This window comes from Kogia breviceps, chromosome 4 (assembly GCF_026419965.1).
Source record: "Kogia breviceps isolate mKogBre1 chromosome 4, mKogBre1 haplotype 1, whole genome shotgun sequence".
NCBI classification, from domain to species: Eukaryota; Metazoa; Chordata; class Mammalia; order Artiodactyla; family Physeteridae; genus Kogia; species Kogia breviceps.
Genome location: NC_081313.1, coordinates 59,428,970 through 59,447,693, shown reverse-complemented (window position 1 = coordinate 59,447,693; position 18,724 = coordinate 59,428,970).

The following is an 18,724-nucleotide window of genomic DNA, read 5'->3' as shown; positions in this document are numbered from 1 at the left end:
AAGCAACTATATGCCAATAAAATGGACAACTCGGAAGAAACAGACAAATTCTTAGAAATGCACAACCTTCCGAGACTGAACCAGGAAGAAATAGAAAATATGAACAGACCAATCACAAGCACTGAAATTGAAACTGTGATTAAAAATCTCCCAACAAACAAAAGCCCAGGACCAGATGGCTTCACAGGCAAATTCTATCAAACATTTAGAGAAGAGCTAACACCTATCCTTCTCAAACTCTTCCATAAGATAACAGAGGGAGGAACACTCCCAAACTCATTCTATGAAGCTACCATCACCCTGGTACCAAAACCAGACAAAGATGTCACAAAGAAGGAAAACTACAGGCCAATATCACTGATTAATATAGATGCAAAAATCCTCAACAAAATACTAGCAAACAGAATCCAACAGCACATTAAAAGGATCATACACCATGATGAAGTGGGGTTTATTCCAGGAATGCAAGGATTCTTCAATATACGCAAATCAATCGTGATACACCATATTAACAAATTGAAAGAGAAAAACCATATGATCATCTCACCGATGCAGAGAAAGCTTTTGACAAAATTCAACACCCATTTATGATAAAAACCCTGCAGAAAGTAGGCATAGAGGGAACATTCCTCAACATAACAGAGGCCATATATGACAAACCCACAGCCAACATCGTCCTCAATAGTGAAAAACTGAAACCATTTCCACTAAGATCAGGAACAAGACAAGGTTGCCCACTCTCACCACTGTTATTCAACATAGTTTTGGAAGTTTTAGCCACAGCAATCAGAGAAGAAAAAGAAATAAAAGGAATCCAAATCAGAAAAGAAGAAGTAAAGGTGTCATTGTTTGCAGATAACATGATACTATACATAGAGAACCCTAAAGATGCTACCAGAAAACTACTAGAAAACTACTAGAGGTAATCAATGAATTTGGTAAAGTAGCAGGATACAAAATTAATGCACAGAAATCTCTTGCACTTCTATACATTAATGATGAAAAATCTGAGAGTGAAATTAAGAAAACACTCCCATTTACCATTGCAACAAAAAGAATAAAATATCTAGGAATAAACCTACCTAAGGAGACAAAAGACCTGTATACAGAAAATTATAAGACACAGATGAAAGAAATTAAAGATGATACAAAGAGATGGAGAGATATACCATGTTCTTGGATTGGAAGAATCAACATTGTGAAAATGACTCTACTACCCAAAGCAATCTACAAAATCAATGCAACCCCTATCAAACTACCACTGGCATTTTTCACATAACTAGAACAAAAAAATTCACAATTTGTATGGAAACACAAAAGACCCCAAATAGCCAAAGCAATCCTGAGAATGAAAAATGAAGCTGGAAGAATCAGGCTCCCTGACTTCAGACTATACTACAAAGCTAAAGTAATCAAGACAGTATGGTACTGGCACAAAAACAGAAATATAGATCAATGGAACAGAGTAGAAAGCCCATAGGTAAACTCACGCACATATGGTCAACTTATCTTTGATAAAGGAGGCAAGAATATACAGTGGAGAAAAGACAGCCTCTTCAATAAGTGGTGAGGGGCAAACTGGACAGGTACATGTAAAAGTATGAAATTAGAACATTCCCTAACACCATACAAAATGGATTAAAGACCTAAATGTAAGGCCAGACACTATCAAACTCTTAGAGGAAAACATAGGCAGAACACTCTATGACATAAATCACAGCAAGATCTTTTTTGACCCACCTCCTAGAGAAATGGAAATAAAAACAAAAATAAACAAATGGGACCTAATGAAACTTAAAAGCTTTTGCACAGCAATGGAAACCATAAACAAGATGAAAAGACAACCCTTGGACTGGGAGAAAATATTTGCAAATGAAGCAACTGACAAAGGATTAATCTCCAAAATTTACCAGCAGCTCATGCAGCTCAATAACAAAAAAAACAAACAACCCAATCCAAAAATGGGCAGAAGACGTAAATAGACATTTCTCCAAAGAAGATATACAGATTGCCAACAAGCACATGAAAGAATGCTCAACATCATTAATCATTAGAGAAATGCAAATCAAAACTACAATGAGATATCATCTCACACTGGTCAGAATGGCCATCATCAAAAAATCTAGAAATAATAAATGCTGGAGAGGGTGTGGAGAAAAGGGAACACTCTTGCACTGTTGGTGGGAATGTAAATTGATGCAGCCACTATGGAGAACAGTATGGAGGTTCCTTAAAAAACTAAAAATAGAACTACCATATGACCCAGCAATCCCACTACTGGGCATATACCCTGAGAAAACCATAATTCAAAAAGAGTCATGTACCAAAATGTTCATTGCAGCTCTATTTACAATAGCCAGGACATGGAAGCAATCTAAGTGTCCATCATAATATGAATGGATAAAGAAGATGTGGCACATATAAACAATGGGATATTACTCTGGCATAAAAAGAAACGAAATTGAGTTATTTGTAGTGAGGTACATGGACCTAGAGTCTGTCATACCGAGTGAAGTAAGTCAGAAAGAGAAAAACAAATACAGTATGCCAACACATATATATAGAATCTGAGGGGAAAGAAAAAAGGTCATGAAGAACCTAGGGTTAAGATGGGAATAAAGACACAGATCTACCAGAGAATGGACCTGAGGATATGGGGAGAGGGAAGGGTAAGCTGTGACAAAGTGAGAGAGTGGCATGGACATATGTACACTACCAAACGTAAAATAGATAGCTAGTGGGAAGCAGCCACATAGCACAGTGAGATCAGCTAGGTGGTTTGTGACCACCTAGAGGGGTGGGATGGGGAGGGTGGGAGGGAGGGAGACGCAAGAGGGAAGAGATATGGCAACATATGTATATGTATAACTGATTCACTTTGTTATAAAGCAGAAACTAACACACCACTGTAAAGCAATTATACTCTAATAAAGGTGTTAAAAAATAGTTCTAGGAATTCAGATTTGAGGAACACTGATTTATGAACCTCAAGTCTTATGAAAATGTCTCTTAATCATGAATTACCTTTGCAAAAAAGAGGTTTTCACTTTTATCTGGTTTAAAAAAGGTTTTACGTTTTCATAAAAATAAAAATAGCAAGTTTAAAGAACCGTATAGAACTTGAGGACCCAAACACCAGTTTGACAAGCATTGCTGCAGAAGGCCAGGGAGAGGGTCCGCAGAAGTGTCGCCTAAGGAAGGCTCAGGTGCGATGAGCAGAGGACACAGTACACACTGACATTTAAATGAACATAGATCAGTGGTGCTGCCTACCTGACTTGTTGCTTAAAAAAAGTAGGAGTGTAAGAACAGTGATGATAGGGGCCAAGGCAGGGAAATACACATAGAAAAGGAGAATTACTTTCTCTCGTGATTTAGCAAAGTCTCCAAAAAAGTTGTCACTAATCCCTAGAGCCATAGGCCAGAAAGGACTCTACAAGCTCATTTAACCTGGCCCTTTACTTCAGATGGCTAACTTTGGCTACCTTTCCTCCCTGGTAGCCAAACTCTCAGGAAGGAAAAAAAAAGCCAAGTCACATTTGTTTCAACTTTTCTTAGACCAGCAATGAAACAAACAGTTGTCACAGATTGTCAGTTATCCAAATATGAAATTCAGCTTTCTTTGCCACTAAGCAAAAATTATTATAAATACAGCTTGTAAAATCAAAGCCTCTATTGAGAGTGCCTTGCCATAAACAAGAGAAATTCTGCAGCCCAGGGCGCTGAGTCAGGATTTGTATCCTGTACTATCTAATTCCAACCAGAAGCAAGACTGGGAGTTACACCACTGTTTGTCCACCAACCACTCCTGCGGCCGCCCTCACACCTGCTTTGGTCACGGAGCAGAGAATACTCACCCCCCGGAGATGCCCACGGGCACTGTGCCAAGGACACTTGATATGGCTGTGGGGGAAACTGTGCCTGAGAGCCATGCCTGGAGTCTGGCAGGCCCTTGCCTGAGCTCTGACTCTGCAGCTTAGAGCACTGTGATTCCAGAGGAGGTGGGAAGAGAGAGAAGAGGGTAATAAGCAGGAAATAATAGTACCTGCCTCATAGGACTATTGTAAGGGTGAAATGAAGAAATACATGTAAAATACTTGGAAGAATGCCTGGCAACTCCTCCAGAAAAATGTCAAGTGCCATGAGCATTAGGAGCAGCAGTAGTAACACCAATATCAGTAGTTGGAATCCCTACATTAAAAGCATTTCTATATCATCGTAAGGCTTAGAGGGGGCAATTTAATTGGAAAAGAAGGGAGTTTGGTGGGGTGGGATCTTAAGCTGTGCTTGTGTAGTAAGAGTATTCATAATGCATGTTTATTTGGAATGGTTTAGCAGGGAGGCAAACCTCTCTTGGCACTGTTGCTTACCATTATTATTATTGCGTTGTCCTTGTAATTACTATGATGACTACTACAATGTTTGATACCTGAAGAAACATAACTGGGTACCATGTCTGGAGAGAAATGGCTCCCAAGAATTGGTGCTTTACATCAAAGTCCCTCATGGTCAGTGGTGGGACACAGGGCAAGAGAACTAAAAGGAAATAAATGATCAGGCCCTGCACTGCACAAGAAGTACAGAAAAATCATAGAGCAGAAATATGGGTAGCATTAGGACAAACCCTATGGGGTCCTAGGAGCTTTTGAAAGGATATCTTATTTAATTCTCTGAACAATTCTGTGATGAGAGTATCCTTAGCCCCATCTTTAGAGAGCCAGACTCCCTGGCTCTGCTGCTTATTAGCCCTTTGACCTCAACAAGTCATGTACCCACTTTCTGCCTCCGTTTCCTCATATTTAAAATGAGGACAATAATTTACCTATTTTGTAGGGTTCTTATGAGGATTAAATGAGTTAATGAATATAAAGCATCCAAATAGTGTTTGGCACATAGTAAATGTTACAAAAGTTGAGGTGAATATTATTTTAGAGTTGAGTAACTTGATACAGAGAAATTGAGGAATCCCCCATCAGTGTAAAACATTAGGCATCCCTAGACTCTAATTAGGGTTGGGGGGGAGGGGTGATAGGATGATTAGGGGGAGTATTTACTTGGTAATCCGTATAATTTGTTTTGGCACAAAGAGCCACATTTTGGAATAATGGGCACTAAATTTCTTGTATGTGTCACATCTCTAGGATAAACAAGCCCTGTAAAACTTTCACATGTTGAGTCAAAAGTTACTCAAAATAGCCTTTATTCTATTGTTTACTTGTTTTTGTTGCCTTGAATTTCAAGTATTATTTAGCATCTTAAATGTCACAAAGGTTTTTATTATTGTCACTAATTGTTTTGTGAAGATCCAATACTGTTGGCACACCAGAATGAGTATGTTGTTATTGAGTTCTATACAATATGTTTTAAATTCATCATTGACATACGTTTGCAACATACTCAGCAAGCATACCTCAACCCAGTTTTACATTGTAAAATAAGAATAACCAAGTCCATCAACCCTGTCTATGAACAGTCAGAAAAGGCAGATATTCCTTGAATGGATATATTGAGCCATTATTCTATAACATAAGGATGTTGCTTCTGTAGGATATTATTTAGCCATGTAAAAACAAAGTGTATTATTATTAGAGTTAAAATAGTCTCTCATTATGCACAGTTTGAGACCAATGACATAAAAGCAATTACTGTGCAATCAAGCAAAATGACATTGTCGGCAGGTACCACTTATCATTCCAAAATTACCACATTAGCAAAAGTCAAGCATTTATTAGTGCTACTGCAAAGCCAATCAGATAGTCCATTCACATGAGCCCTTTTGGTGTTTCTAAACTTGTGCTCACACCTGTGGAGCATGATTAATTCATGGTGAAATTTTTGTTTGCCCTCCCCAAGAAAACCCCCCAAGACTGGAGTCAATCTTTCCAAGTTTAACAGAACCCAAACTCTTGTTGAGCCCCAGTCTTTATTAATTTCCTTATTAATCATAATTTGCCTTTTCTTGCATCTTCTTCAACGATCAAAGTGACTGGTAAATAATACCATTGTGAAAATGCCATTGAATAGAATGTTCCAACAATGCTAACCATGTTAGCTCTGTTAACAAGATAAACCATATATATAACCAAATATACCTGAAAGAATTCAGTTTGTTGAAAACCTTTCTAAAATAATATTATGTACTTTCAAGATTTCATAAGTATGCCAATAAAAATAATAGTTAAAACTGCGTAGTACTTACCATGGGCCAGTCACTATGCTTCACATATATTGGGCTGGCCAAAACATTCGTTTGGGTTTTTCCATAAAATGTTACAGAAAAACCCGAACAAACGTTTTGGTCAACCCAATATTAAGTCATTTAATCTCCACTGCAAAAAGGAGGAAGTTACCATTTTCCTCTTCATTTTCCTGAGGAAATTGTTAATTTCCTCAGATTAGTTGGTTTCCCAAGGTGAAATAAATGATATGTTCAAGTGAGGTTTTGAACCCAGCACTCTGGCTCCACTCATTCAAGCACTCCAGTACAGGGTATAGCCAGTGTAGGGTTTATGTTTACGTGTAATAGCTCGTTAATGATTTATTATCCTATATTATGTCAAGACCACCTTTATGGACATGAATTCTCACTGAGGAAAATGTAAATAAAGTAGGTATAAGAACTTGTGTAAATGGTGGGTGCTGGGGAAGGGGAAGAGGTGGTTTAGGCCTCGAGCTCAGTTAATTTGGGGGCTTTAAAAATTGTTGCAGGGCTTCCCTGGTGGCGCAGTGGTTGGGAGTCCGCCTGCCAGTGCACGGGACACGGGTTCGAGCCCTGGTCCGGGTTCAGGCCCTGGTCTGGGAAGATCCCACATGCTGCGGAGCTGCTGGGCCCCTGTGCTGCAGCTACTGGGGCCCGCGCGCCTGGGGCCCGTGCTCCGCAACAAGAGAAGCCACCGCATTGAGAAGCCCCTGCACCGCAACCAAGAGTGGCCCCCGCTCGCCGCAACTGGAGAGAGCCCACGCGCAGCAACGGAGACCCAAAGCAGCCAAAAATAAATAAATAAAAACTAAATAATTAAAAAAAAAAAAAATTGTTGCAGCTTTCCCTCAGAAATAATACCAATGCATATTAATTGGGAGAAATAATAAAAGTATAAAAAAGAAAGAATAAAAATTACCAACTCTTCCTGCCATTAGTGACATTTTAAAGGATGTTTTATCAGTCTTTCTCTGTATCCTATAGATGTGTTTAAAGAAATTAATGGAAGTTTATAGTATAGTGGTTAAGTAGAGTCTCAAAAAGAGACAGACCTCTAACCTCAAATTTCTAGACTTCAGCTTCCTCCTTTGTGAAATGGGTATAAGCCTAGAACTTACCCCCACTGAAGGATAGGCAGATGTTCCATGTAAAATACTGAGCATGATGCTTGGCATATAGCAAACACTCAACAGAAGTTAGATATTGTTATTAGTATCAGCAATACAGAGCATTGTCAACTTGCCAACCTACCCAAATCTAGATTGTGAGTGTTTTCTCACTTTATCAAATATTCTTCAAAAACATTTTATGCAGCACTATTTACAGTAGCCAGGACATGGAAGCAACTGAAGTGTCCAACGACAGATTAATGGATAAAGAAGATGTGGCACATATATACAATGGAATATTACTCAGCCATAAGAAGGAGTGAAACTGAGTTATTTGGAGTGAGGTGGATGGATCTAGGGACTGTCATACAGAGTGAAGTAAGTCAGAAAGAGAAAAACAAATACTGTATGCTAACACATATATATGGAATCTAAAAAAAAAAAAAAAAAAGGTCATGAAGAACCTAGGGGCAAGACGAGAATAAAGATGCAGACCTACTGGAGAATGGACTTGAGGATATGGAGAGGGGGAAGAGTAAGCTGTGACAAAGTGAGAGAGTGGCATGGACATATATACACTACCAAACGTAAAATAGATAGCTAGTGGGAAGCAGCTGCATAACACAGGGAGATCAGCTCGGTGCTTTGCGACCACCTAGAGGGGTGGGATAAGGAGGGTAGGAGGGAGACGCAAGAGGGAGGAGATATGGGACTATATGTATGCATATCGCTGATTTACTTTGTTATACAGCAGAAACTAACACAACACTGTAAAGCAATTATACTCCAATAAAGATGTTAAAAAATAAATAAAAATTTTAAAACCGTTTTTAAATGTTTATTAGAGATTTAATTTGTTTATTTTATTTTTTTTCCAATTTAAAATGTGCTGCAGTAAATGTCATCATAAATAATTCCTTTGTGATTGTCTGATTTTTTCCTTAGGATAAAATTCCAAAAGTGAAATGGCTATTTCTAAGAATATAAACACAAATATTTTGAGACTTTTGATATTCCCAAATTGATGTCCAGAAAGAGTATGTCACTTAACATTATTATCTGAGGTATGAGAACATGTGAATCTGTGGGATTAAAGTATTATGATTATTTCTAATATTGGCCAATTTAGTTTAAAGATGGTGACATTTTAATTAGATTTATTTTATACTAATGCAATTGAATTTTTTATATGTATGTTGAGCACTTATGTTTTTCGTGAAATTGCTATTCATGCCCTATGTCCTCGTTTCCACTGGGACTTTAGTGTCTTTCTCATTGTTTCCTAAGAGTGCTTTACATTTTCACTTATTGATTCGTGTATTCAACAAATATTATTGGAACCTACTCTAGACCAATTTTATAATCTTTGTTTCACAGATTATGATATATTTTGTTTTCATGTTTTGTACATAATGACTTTGATAAACAGATAATTTTTAGGTAGCTAAAGTCTAATATTTTCCTCTGGTTTCTGACTTTGGTACTAAAAGGTCTTGCCTAGAGTGGTATTGTATATTCATCTATGTCTTTCTAATCTCCTTAATGACTTTATTTTTCATTTTTAAGTATTTTAACTATCTGGAATTTATTTCATGGTAAGTTATGAAGTAGGAATCTAACATGATCATTTTTTCTTTTTATATAGCCAGTTACTGGAAATCTGTGAGCTTTATTTCTCTAAAATATTGTATCAAATACTATATTCTTCCATTTACTAGGGTATTTTTCTAGTTTGCCAATTCTCTTCTTTGAATCTGTCTATACCTTCTCGTTCCAGTGTCTTACTGTTTTAATTATTCTATTTTAAAATTATATTTTGATATCTGGGTTTTCTCCCCCCATTATATTGTTTTTCCGAAAAATACTCTTCCAGGGGAACTTTAGAACAATTTTGTTTGGGTGTAAAAATAATCAAATTTGGGTTTTAATTGGAACTAATTTCAAGAAGGTATAATTAATTTGGGAAGAATGTATATCTTCATAATTTTTATTCTTCCCAATACTAAACATGATGTCTCTTTATTTATTCAGATCTTTTTCATCTTGTCTAATAAATTTAGTAAATGTTATATTGGCCCTACACAATTCTTGTTAAGATTTTTCCAAATTATTTGGTGTTTTTGTTCTATCATCAATGAGATTTTCCCTTTGTAATTTCTAATTGGTTCTTGCCAGCATATAACAAAACAATCTTATTTTTATATTTATTTTTTAACTGGCAACTGTAAGTAGTTTTTCCCTTACTTTTTGGGGTTTTCCAGGTAAGCAGTCTTGTCATTTGCAAATAAAAAGTTTTATGTCTGTTTTAAGAAGTATTTATACTTCTTAATTCTTTTTCTCATATAATTATAAAAAAAACTTCCCCAAAACAACAGTGGTAATATCGGGAGTTCTTGTCTTGTTCTTCTCATTAATTGCAATCCCATTATTGTTTCAGAATCAAGCATGACAGATTTGGAGTTTTTATTTTAAAAAAAAGAAAAAAGCTTCTTTCCATTTCTCCTTTCATCAAAAACATTTTAAAACCAGAAACTGGAGTTGAATTATATTAAATGCCTTTTTTACATCTATCTGGATGATCATATACCTTTTTCCTTTGGCCTCTTATGGCATGTTGCATCAGTAGATTTCCTAATATTAAACCATCCTTTCAATTCTGAAATAAACCCCACCTAATCTTGGCATATTATTTTCATATTATGCTGTTGAATCAATTTACTTATTTTTTCCTCACATTTAAAAATCTGCATTTATATGAAGCTATTCTGTCATTTCTTCTGTTATATCCACCAGATTTTGACATTAGGCTCATGCTAAACTTGTTTAAATAAATGGAAAAGATTTCCATCTGTTCTGTGCTCTACAAGATGAGTAGAAGCAAAGTAACTGTTCTCTAGATGTTTACTAGAACTTGCTAACAATATTTATGCACATGTGACTTTTCCATCTTCTTAAAATGTAACACTTTATTTTAAAATTCCTCTCTCAATGCCTATGTAGTAAAATTTTTGTGTCACAATCTTTCTCCCTCACAAGTCTGTAACAATTACTCCTTTATCTTCAGGCTTTTGATAGTAGAGAAACCCTGGTGTTTCTCCTTCCTGGTGGATAACTTTTTTAAACACTTGATTATGTATACATTTTTTTTAATCTTTGAAAGTCAAAGTATTTGCCAGGATATGTCTAGGTGTTGATCTTATTTACTTTTACCAGAACTTGTTGACCTCTTAATCTGAAAACAATTAATGTTTAATATTTGTTCAGCTCCAGAAAGTTTGTAAATCTATTTCCTGATTATTTCATTTCCTACATCTACTCTGTTCTCTTTTTCTGAGATTTCTATTACATGCATATTAGATCTCCTGGCTCAGTCCTTCATTACTTATCTTTTAAATTTTTTCCACATTGTTTTCTTCTCTTCATTCCTCGGAATAAATCCTGCAAATCTGATCTTCATTTAGGCTTTAAATATTACCATCAATTGTGTTTCTTCTATGCTCTTTTTTCTGACTCCAGATTGTTCTTCATGACCACCTTGTTTATTTTTGTAGACTCAACAACCTCTTCTCTATCATGTTAAGATCACAAATTTAAAACTTGAACTTTTCCCCTCTATTTTGAACAGTAACTGCAGGTCATAAGAAGACATTTGCCCTGGTTCTATAGCACAGCCCCCTCTTTTTAAAGAGCAGTATCTTTTCATATGTCTGATGGATTCTTCCTGTTTGCTCACCCTTAAAGAGGTATCTGTACTTGTTCAGTTCTGGGACGTGAGATGGATTCTGTCAAAGATTGCTTGGATCTTTGTCCAGATCTTTCAGACCCAGATAAAAAGGGAAGTGAAAGGTTGGGATTTAATGTAATTTTCCATTCAGAGTATAAAAACTGAACCGCCTGGGTCACTAAGCCAGAGCTAAAGGCAGAGGCAGTCACAGTAGGAAGAACAGTCCTCAGGCTGGCACTGAGCTTCTGTGTTTATTGAGCAGCCAGGAATTAGCTGCAGCAATGCCCCGATTCCTTGTTTGGCATGTTTGTCCTCATGAGGAGCCAGATGAAACTCTTTGTCTGGGACAGATGTCTGTGTTTAGGGTAAGCCAGGAACAAAATCATTCCCGGCTCCACTAAGTGTGGCATGTCCCAGGGGCACAGGCCCTCACCTTGTCACCCCATGCCACCACACCACAAATCCTCCCAAATAAGGGAAGGAGAGGAAGTTCTGCTGAGAACTATGTTCCTCGACCTCCCAGGACCCAAGTGGAGAGCCTTGATTCACATTAGTCCACCCTTCACTTCAGTCTCATCTGTCCTACAACTGACAAACTTCCTGGCAAATTGGGCCATGCTTTTATATTTTCCACTATCCGTTTCTAATATTTCTATTTGACTATTTTATAGGTGTGTAAGTGGAACTCTGGGGAAGTGGGAGACTTCTTGTCTGTGCTCTATTACTTTCCAGGGATCCCTCAGTTCCTTTCTAACCTACCCTTAGGAAAGTGCTATTAGACACTGCTGAAGGGGATGGAGACAAAGCCACAAAAATTTTCTTTAAGAATATAAGGGAAAATTACTTTTTTTACTTAAGGAAACTAGCCACAAAATTTTTAGACTCTTAATATGGTGATCTTCACAAGCTGTTATTTTTTTCCCCTTCTTTCTCTTCTTGATTGAGAGAAATAATGCAGAAAAACTCAGATAAAGAGTGTAGTGGGAACTGCACAGACTTTTCTAACTTACTGAACTTGCTAAAGATTGAAATTTAATTCATTTCTTCATCCTAAGCCAGTAAAACATATTTCCTCTGGCTGAGACAACAGGTTACTACCACCAGGTACTGAAAATACACAAATATGATTTTTGATAGAATTCAGACTGAATTAAAAAGAAACATTATTAAAGTAATCCAAGTACAAAATTGTTAAAGAAGTGTGAAGGACTGAGAAGAAACATACCCAAATGTGTTTGGCATTTCTTTCTAATTAAAACTTGCAAGAAAACAAGTACTTGCTTGCTTGGCTGTTCTTTTTTAGGTTTAACTGTCTTAATAAAATATTGTTTCGGGTAAATTAAGAAGGAAAACTCAGAATTGTGATAGGAATCTTTCAAGCAAAGCCTGTGCCTTGCAGTTCACACCAGGAACCAGAGTAGACTTTTCAGGAGAGTGCTGTCAACAGTCATGGCCGTGGAGTAGTAGTGGGAAACAAGCATGGTGGGCCAGTCCTCTGGAGCAGAAAGATGGTGTCTTAACTCCCAGTCTGCCTTCCCTTTGACGTCGCCACCACCCAGCCCTGGGACTCTTCGTCCTCACTTCCAATTCCGTTCTCAACCCTTAGCATCGTGACTCTCAACTCACAACATAACAGCTCTTTATCGGTGGCAGAGTGAAGAGATTTTTAAGTGAATCTTGGTGAGCAAACTGTTTCAGTTAGTTCACCATCTTCTCTTCCAGGAGCAAGTACTTCCTGAAGCCAGCAGCTACGTTTTTTAGGTCTGGTCCCAGTACTGTTTGACATGGAGACTCCCTCTCTCCAGTCTTGCCCCCTCTCTTACCCACCTCACATACAGTAGTCAAAGTGCTCACTTCAGAGAACAAATGTGTTCATATTACTCTCTTGGTTTTATTTTTAAATACTCTCTTCACGAATGGCAGAGGAAAAAATTCAGTCCCTAAAGAGTTTCATATTCAAGTGTTTTATGAATTGGCTCCAACCTCATCACTCCTAGGGGGGACTTCCCTGGGCCCTGATGGTACATGCTAGCTAATTCTCGCTGATCCTTCAGAGTGTGATTTCTTACCCCCTTAACAGACCCAGCACACCCTCAGCTGGGTTGTGCTGGGACTGAACCCCTGTTATCAGCCTGGCAGCCAGCAGAGAAGGTGGGTGGGCCCTTAAGGAAACCACTTGCCGCCATGCTGGGCGGGACTCCAACGTGTGGATGGAGACTTCAGAGGAGAACACAGAGCCAAATTCCCTAGGGACAAACACCCAGACACCCTCATCCTTATTTTCAAGGTCCCAGTTTGCCAGCCAGGGAAAGTCAATGCAACTGATCTGCCTTGGCTGGCAAGTTCCATCTGTGTGGGGAACTTCATTCTAACTATCCAGCCTGGTATCTTACCCTCGGCTGTGTCAGCTTTCTCTGCAGGAGATCAGAGCAGATACACAGTAGGTACTATTTGGTAAATAAATGAATAAATGAATGGCACTGAACAAGCAGTGGTTTGGAAAACCATAGAGGTCATTAAAAAACTCAGTTTTGTATTATTTCTAAACAAAACAGAGAATATGAGAATCAATTTTTCTAGAAAAATGATCCTTTTGTCCTTTATTTTCTCTCATTATCTGATAAATCATAACCATGAATTATTAAACAGAATGTGTTTTTTATATTGCTTCTCATGTCGTTTGTAAAATAAGAAACTGCAAATAGGATGTACAGAATATTACACTGAAATCATTCTACAATAATTCAAATGATCGTAAAATCAAAGTTACATTGCTTAGAACTAATTATATACTGCTTTCTTTATGTAATGGGCAGACAGTTGAATATGTCCGAATTTATATTTGCCATATATTGAAAGTTGAAAGCTTGAAACATTTTAAAGATTCTTTAGTAAGCAAATTGAATCAGCAGAATAAATCAACAGAAAAACATAATTTAGGATTCTGGAAAAGTAAAGGAAGAAGTGACATTCAATCTACTCAGAATGATATTTGGGCACAAAATCTTGTTTGGTAAATGAGCTATAATTTCACTATCAGAATGTGCGTCTTTAAAAATATCTCAGGCATTAATGTCACCAGGTGAGTCAGAACCAAATAGCTGAGCAAAACCACAAAATGTGAAGCCCTGACAATGCATAAAAACCCTTCTGATCCAGAGCAGCTGAAGGTAAAAGAGACAAGTGAAAAAGCCACAAGTGAGGGAAAATGGCCCCAAAACCTCTTAAATGTTCTACATAATCACATTACTCGCAAATAATAAGACATTTACCTCTACATTTCCAATATTAGAAGTAAAGGCAATCAATACTCAAAACACATAACTTTCTAATTTTACAGTTTTCTGTTCTCTATGCCCTTAAGATTATATCTGTTTTCAAAATGGCTTAAAGATTTAAATATAAGACATGACACCATAAAACTCCTGGAAGAGAACATAGGCAAAACATTCTCTGACATAAATCATACCAATGTTTTCTTAGGTCAGTCTCCCAAGGCAATAGAAATAGAAGGAAAAAAATACAAATGGGACCTAATCAAACTTACAAGCTTTTGTACAGCAAAGGAAACAATTTAAAAAATGAAAAGATAACCTACAGAATGGGAGAAAATATTTGCTAACAAAGCAACTGACAAAGGATTAATCGCCAAATTATACAAACAGCTCATACAACTGAATAACAAAAAAGCAAACAACCCAATTAAAAAATGGGCAGAAGACCTAAATAGACATTTCTCCAAAGAAGACATACAGATGGCCAACAGGCACAGGAAAAGATGCTTAACACTGCTAATTATTAGAGAAATGCAAGTCAAAACTACAATGAGGTATCACCTCACACTGGTCAGAATGGCATCATCCAAAAGTCTACAAATAACAAATGCTGGAGAGGGTGTGGAGAAAAGGAAACTCTCCTACACTGTTGGTGGAAATGTAAATTGGTGCAGCCACTATGGAAAACAGTATGGAGGTTCCTCAAAAAACTAAAAATAGAATTGCCATGTGAACCAGCAATCCCACTCCTGGGCATATATCTGGGCAAAACTATAATTTGAAAAGATACACGCATCCCAATGTTCATTGAAGCACTATTTACAATAGCCAAGGCATAGAAACAACCTAAATGTCCATCAACAGATGAATGGATAAAGATGATGTGGTACATATATAAATGAAATAATACTCAGCCATAAAAAATGAAATAATGTCATTTGCAGCAACATGGATGGACAGAAATTATCATACTAAGTGAAGTAAGTCAGAAAGACAAATATCATATGATATCACTTATATGTGGAATCTAAAATACGACATAAATAAACTTACCTGTGAAAGAGAAACAGACTCACAAACACAGAGAACAGACTTGTGGTTGCCAAGGGCAGGGGGGTAGGGGAGGGATGGATTGGGAGTTTGGGATTAGCAGATGCAAACTATCAATATTGTATATAGAATGGACAAACAAGTTCCTACTGTATAGCACAGGGAACTATATTCAATATCCTGTGATAAACCGTAATGGAAAAGAATATGAAAAAGAATGCATATATGTATAACTGAATCACTTTGCTGTACAGCAGAATTAACACAACACTGTAAATCAATTATACTTCAATAAAATAAATTTTTTAAAAAAGATTGTTGTCTCTGCGGTGGAAATGCTACTTAATGTTATTCTACCATGCAACTCTACCCAACCTCAAGTTCAGTAACATCACATTGGTAGCTTGAAATCAGCCATGGTGGGAGTATCTACATCACAGAAATGGGTGAACACTATAAATTGGAGTTTTTTCTTTGTTCAGAGACCAGGTGGTTAAACATTCACCAGCACACCCTGGCAATACTCTCTCAGGCCCTAAAAAGTTGAGAAAGGTCTCAGTCTTTCCAGATCAAGGACTGAAATACTAAATATTTTGGAATCACACCAGCTGACAGATGACGTTTGAGTTCACATTAACAGTGTTTGTATAAGCCCCCTCTTCCATAGTTCCTGGAGCCAAGCATTGCATTGTGCCATCATCAGAAAGAGTGAACATTCTGATCCAGCAATTCCACTTCTGGATATTTATCTGAGGGAAATGAAAAGATATCTGTATGCCTATGTACACTGCAGCATTATTTACAATAGCCAAGACATGGAAACAACTTAAGTGTCCATCAACGAATGAATGGATAAAGAAAATGTGGAGTATATATGAATATTATTCAGCCATAGAAAAGAAGGAACTCCTGCCATTTTCAACAACTTGAATGGACCTTGAGGACGTTATGCTAAGTAAAATAAAAATGGACATAAAAAGACAAATATCATATGATCTCACTTATACATGGAAAGAAAGAAAGGAAGAAAGGAAGGAAGGAAGGAAGGAAGGAAGGAAGGAAGGAAGGAAGGAAGGAAGGAAGGAAGGAAGGAAGGAAGGAAGAAAGAAAGAAAGAAAGAAAAAGAAAGAAAGAAAGAAAGAAAAAGTAAGAAAGATGAAATTCATAGATACAGAGAACAGATTAGTGGTTGCCAAAAGCACAAGATAGGGAGTGGGCAAAGTAGGCGAAGGTGGTGAAAAGACACACACTTCCAGTTGTAAGATAAGTTAAGTCCTGGGGATGTAATATACAGCACGGTGACTATGGTTATTAACATTTTACTACATAATTAAAAGTTGCTAAGAGAATAAATCTTAAAAGTTCTCATCACACTCAAAAAAGAAATGTAACCGTGTGTGGTGATGGATGTCAACTAATTCATATTGCAGTATATACATATATCAAATCATTATGTTGTATATCTGAAACTAATACAATGTTATATGTCAATTATATCTCAATTTTTGGAAAAAAAAGAGTGGAAATTTTGTTCTGATCACAAGAATCAGTTTTGTTCCCCATCCCACCCCTGATATCATTACGCGTTCTCTTTCTGCATTTACTCAGAGACTGTGATATCATTGTGCAACACAAGAAGCAGAGAGATGGAGAAAGATGCCTTTCATGTTGGGATGGTCAGTCCTCTAAAAAAGGGCAGAGAAAGGATGAGGACAGGTTGCTTCAACCACAGTTCCTCTTCTCCAGCAGTGCTTGCTGGGGCTGCACTCTTCCTGAAAACACCCAAAGACAACAACTTGCCACAGCAAGACCTTTTTCCTCGTGATGTCCAGCCAGTTAAACCTACCTGAAAAATGTCCTGGTTTCTTTATTTGCAGAATACTTATTTCCCTTATTTTACAACTTGCCAAATAACAACCTTGGTTTTTATAAGACCAAAGGACATTCAGCTATTTCCTGACCTGTATGTATATGTTTGTCATTACAAAATTCTCCACACTAACCATGTGTTTCCCAAAGTTGTTTGGCCATCCATCTAGAGCCTAGGCAAATGGCATCATGCTTACATAGTTTCTCTCTAAACGCGAGCTGCTCCCCCACTAAAACGGATATTTTAATGTATTAATATATTTCAGTTCTCCCCCTAGCAAGATAGGTCTATAGACTCATGTTAAATTCACATTGGTTGTTCAGGGTATTGCAGGGATGGTTGGGGCAGAGGAAGGAGGGCAGGAGAACGTAAAGTGTGCTATTTTCCAGGTCAAGCAGAGGAAGGAGTCTGAAATTAATAATGTATTCTTGATTCTAATTTTAGATGTATTAATTAGGTTCTTTCAGGTGTCATGAACAGAAAAATGATAATAGTGCCTCAAGTAACAGGAACTTATTTATGATATAGGTGGTGCAAAATGCACACAAGTTCAATGAGAAATACAAGTAAATAAAGACGATTCAGACCTGGCTCTTCAGAACTGATGCCCAGTGGTATTCCAAAGAGTTGTTGGTTTTTCTGCTGATGGCAACAGATAAATTCCTAGAAAGTAAGTGCCCTCTTGTATGAAGATGCAAGAGACACAGACTGATAGATATCAGGATTCTAACTCTTTAATCTGAGTATCATTCAAGTGATAAATAAGAAGTTCAGTGACACAACAAAAGTGAATCTCATATCGCTAGTCATGTGTATTCAGTCAAGAAATTGCTATTTCACCTTAAACAAACATAGACGATTTCAGATTCATGACAATTCATCCAATATTAGACTTCTTCTGAAAAGAAAAAGGAATCAGTACATTTGACGTGTGTACAAACATTATTGACTATAGAAAAAATTGTGTAGTAGACTAAATGGATCTTGGAGCTTATACAATTTGCTACTTTACAGTTATTAAATAGCAAGATGACTTCATTACAAAAATAGACCATTTTCCAATTACGGCTAATACCACATGTAATGGTGAAAGATTAAATACATTTCTCTTAAAAGTTCAAAGAAGACAAGTCTTTTTCACTGATCCTACTCATCATTGTACTAGAGGTCCCAGCCAGTGCAACAAAGCAAGAAGAAGAGTAAAAGGCACACATACTAGAAAAGAAAGTGTAAAATTGTCTTTACTCACAGATGACATGATTGTGTGCATAGAAAATTCTTAGGAATCTACAACAAAAGCTAGTAGGAGTATTTGTTAATTAAGCAAGATCTCAGGATACAAGGTCAATATATAAAAAGTAATTATATTTATCTTAGCCAGCAATTAAACTGGAAATTGAAATTTAAGTATCCAAAGCCATTTACAATAGGAAAAAAACCCATAAGGTACTTAGGAATACATGTAACAAAATATCTGCAAGATCAATAAATGGAAAA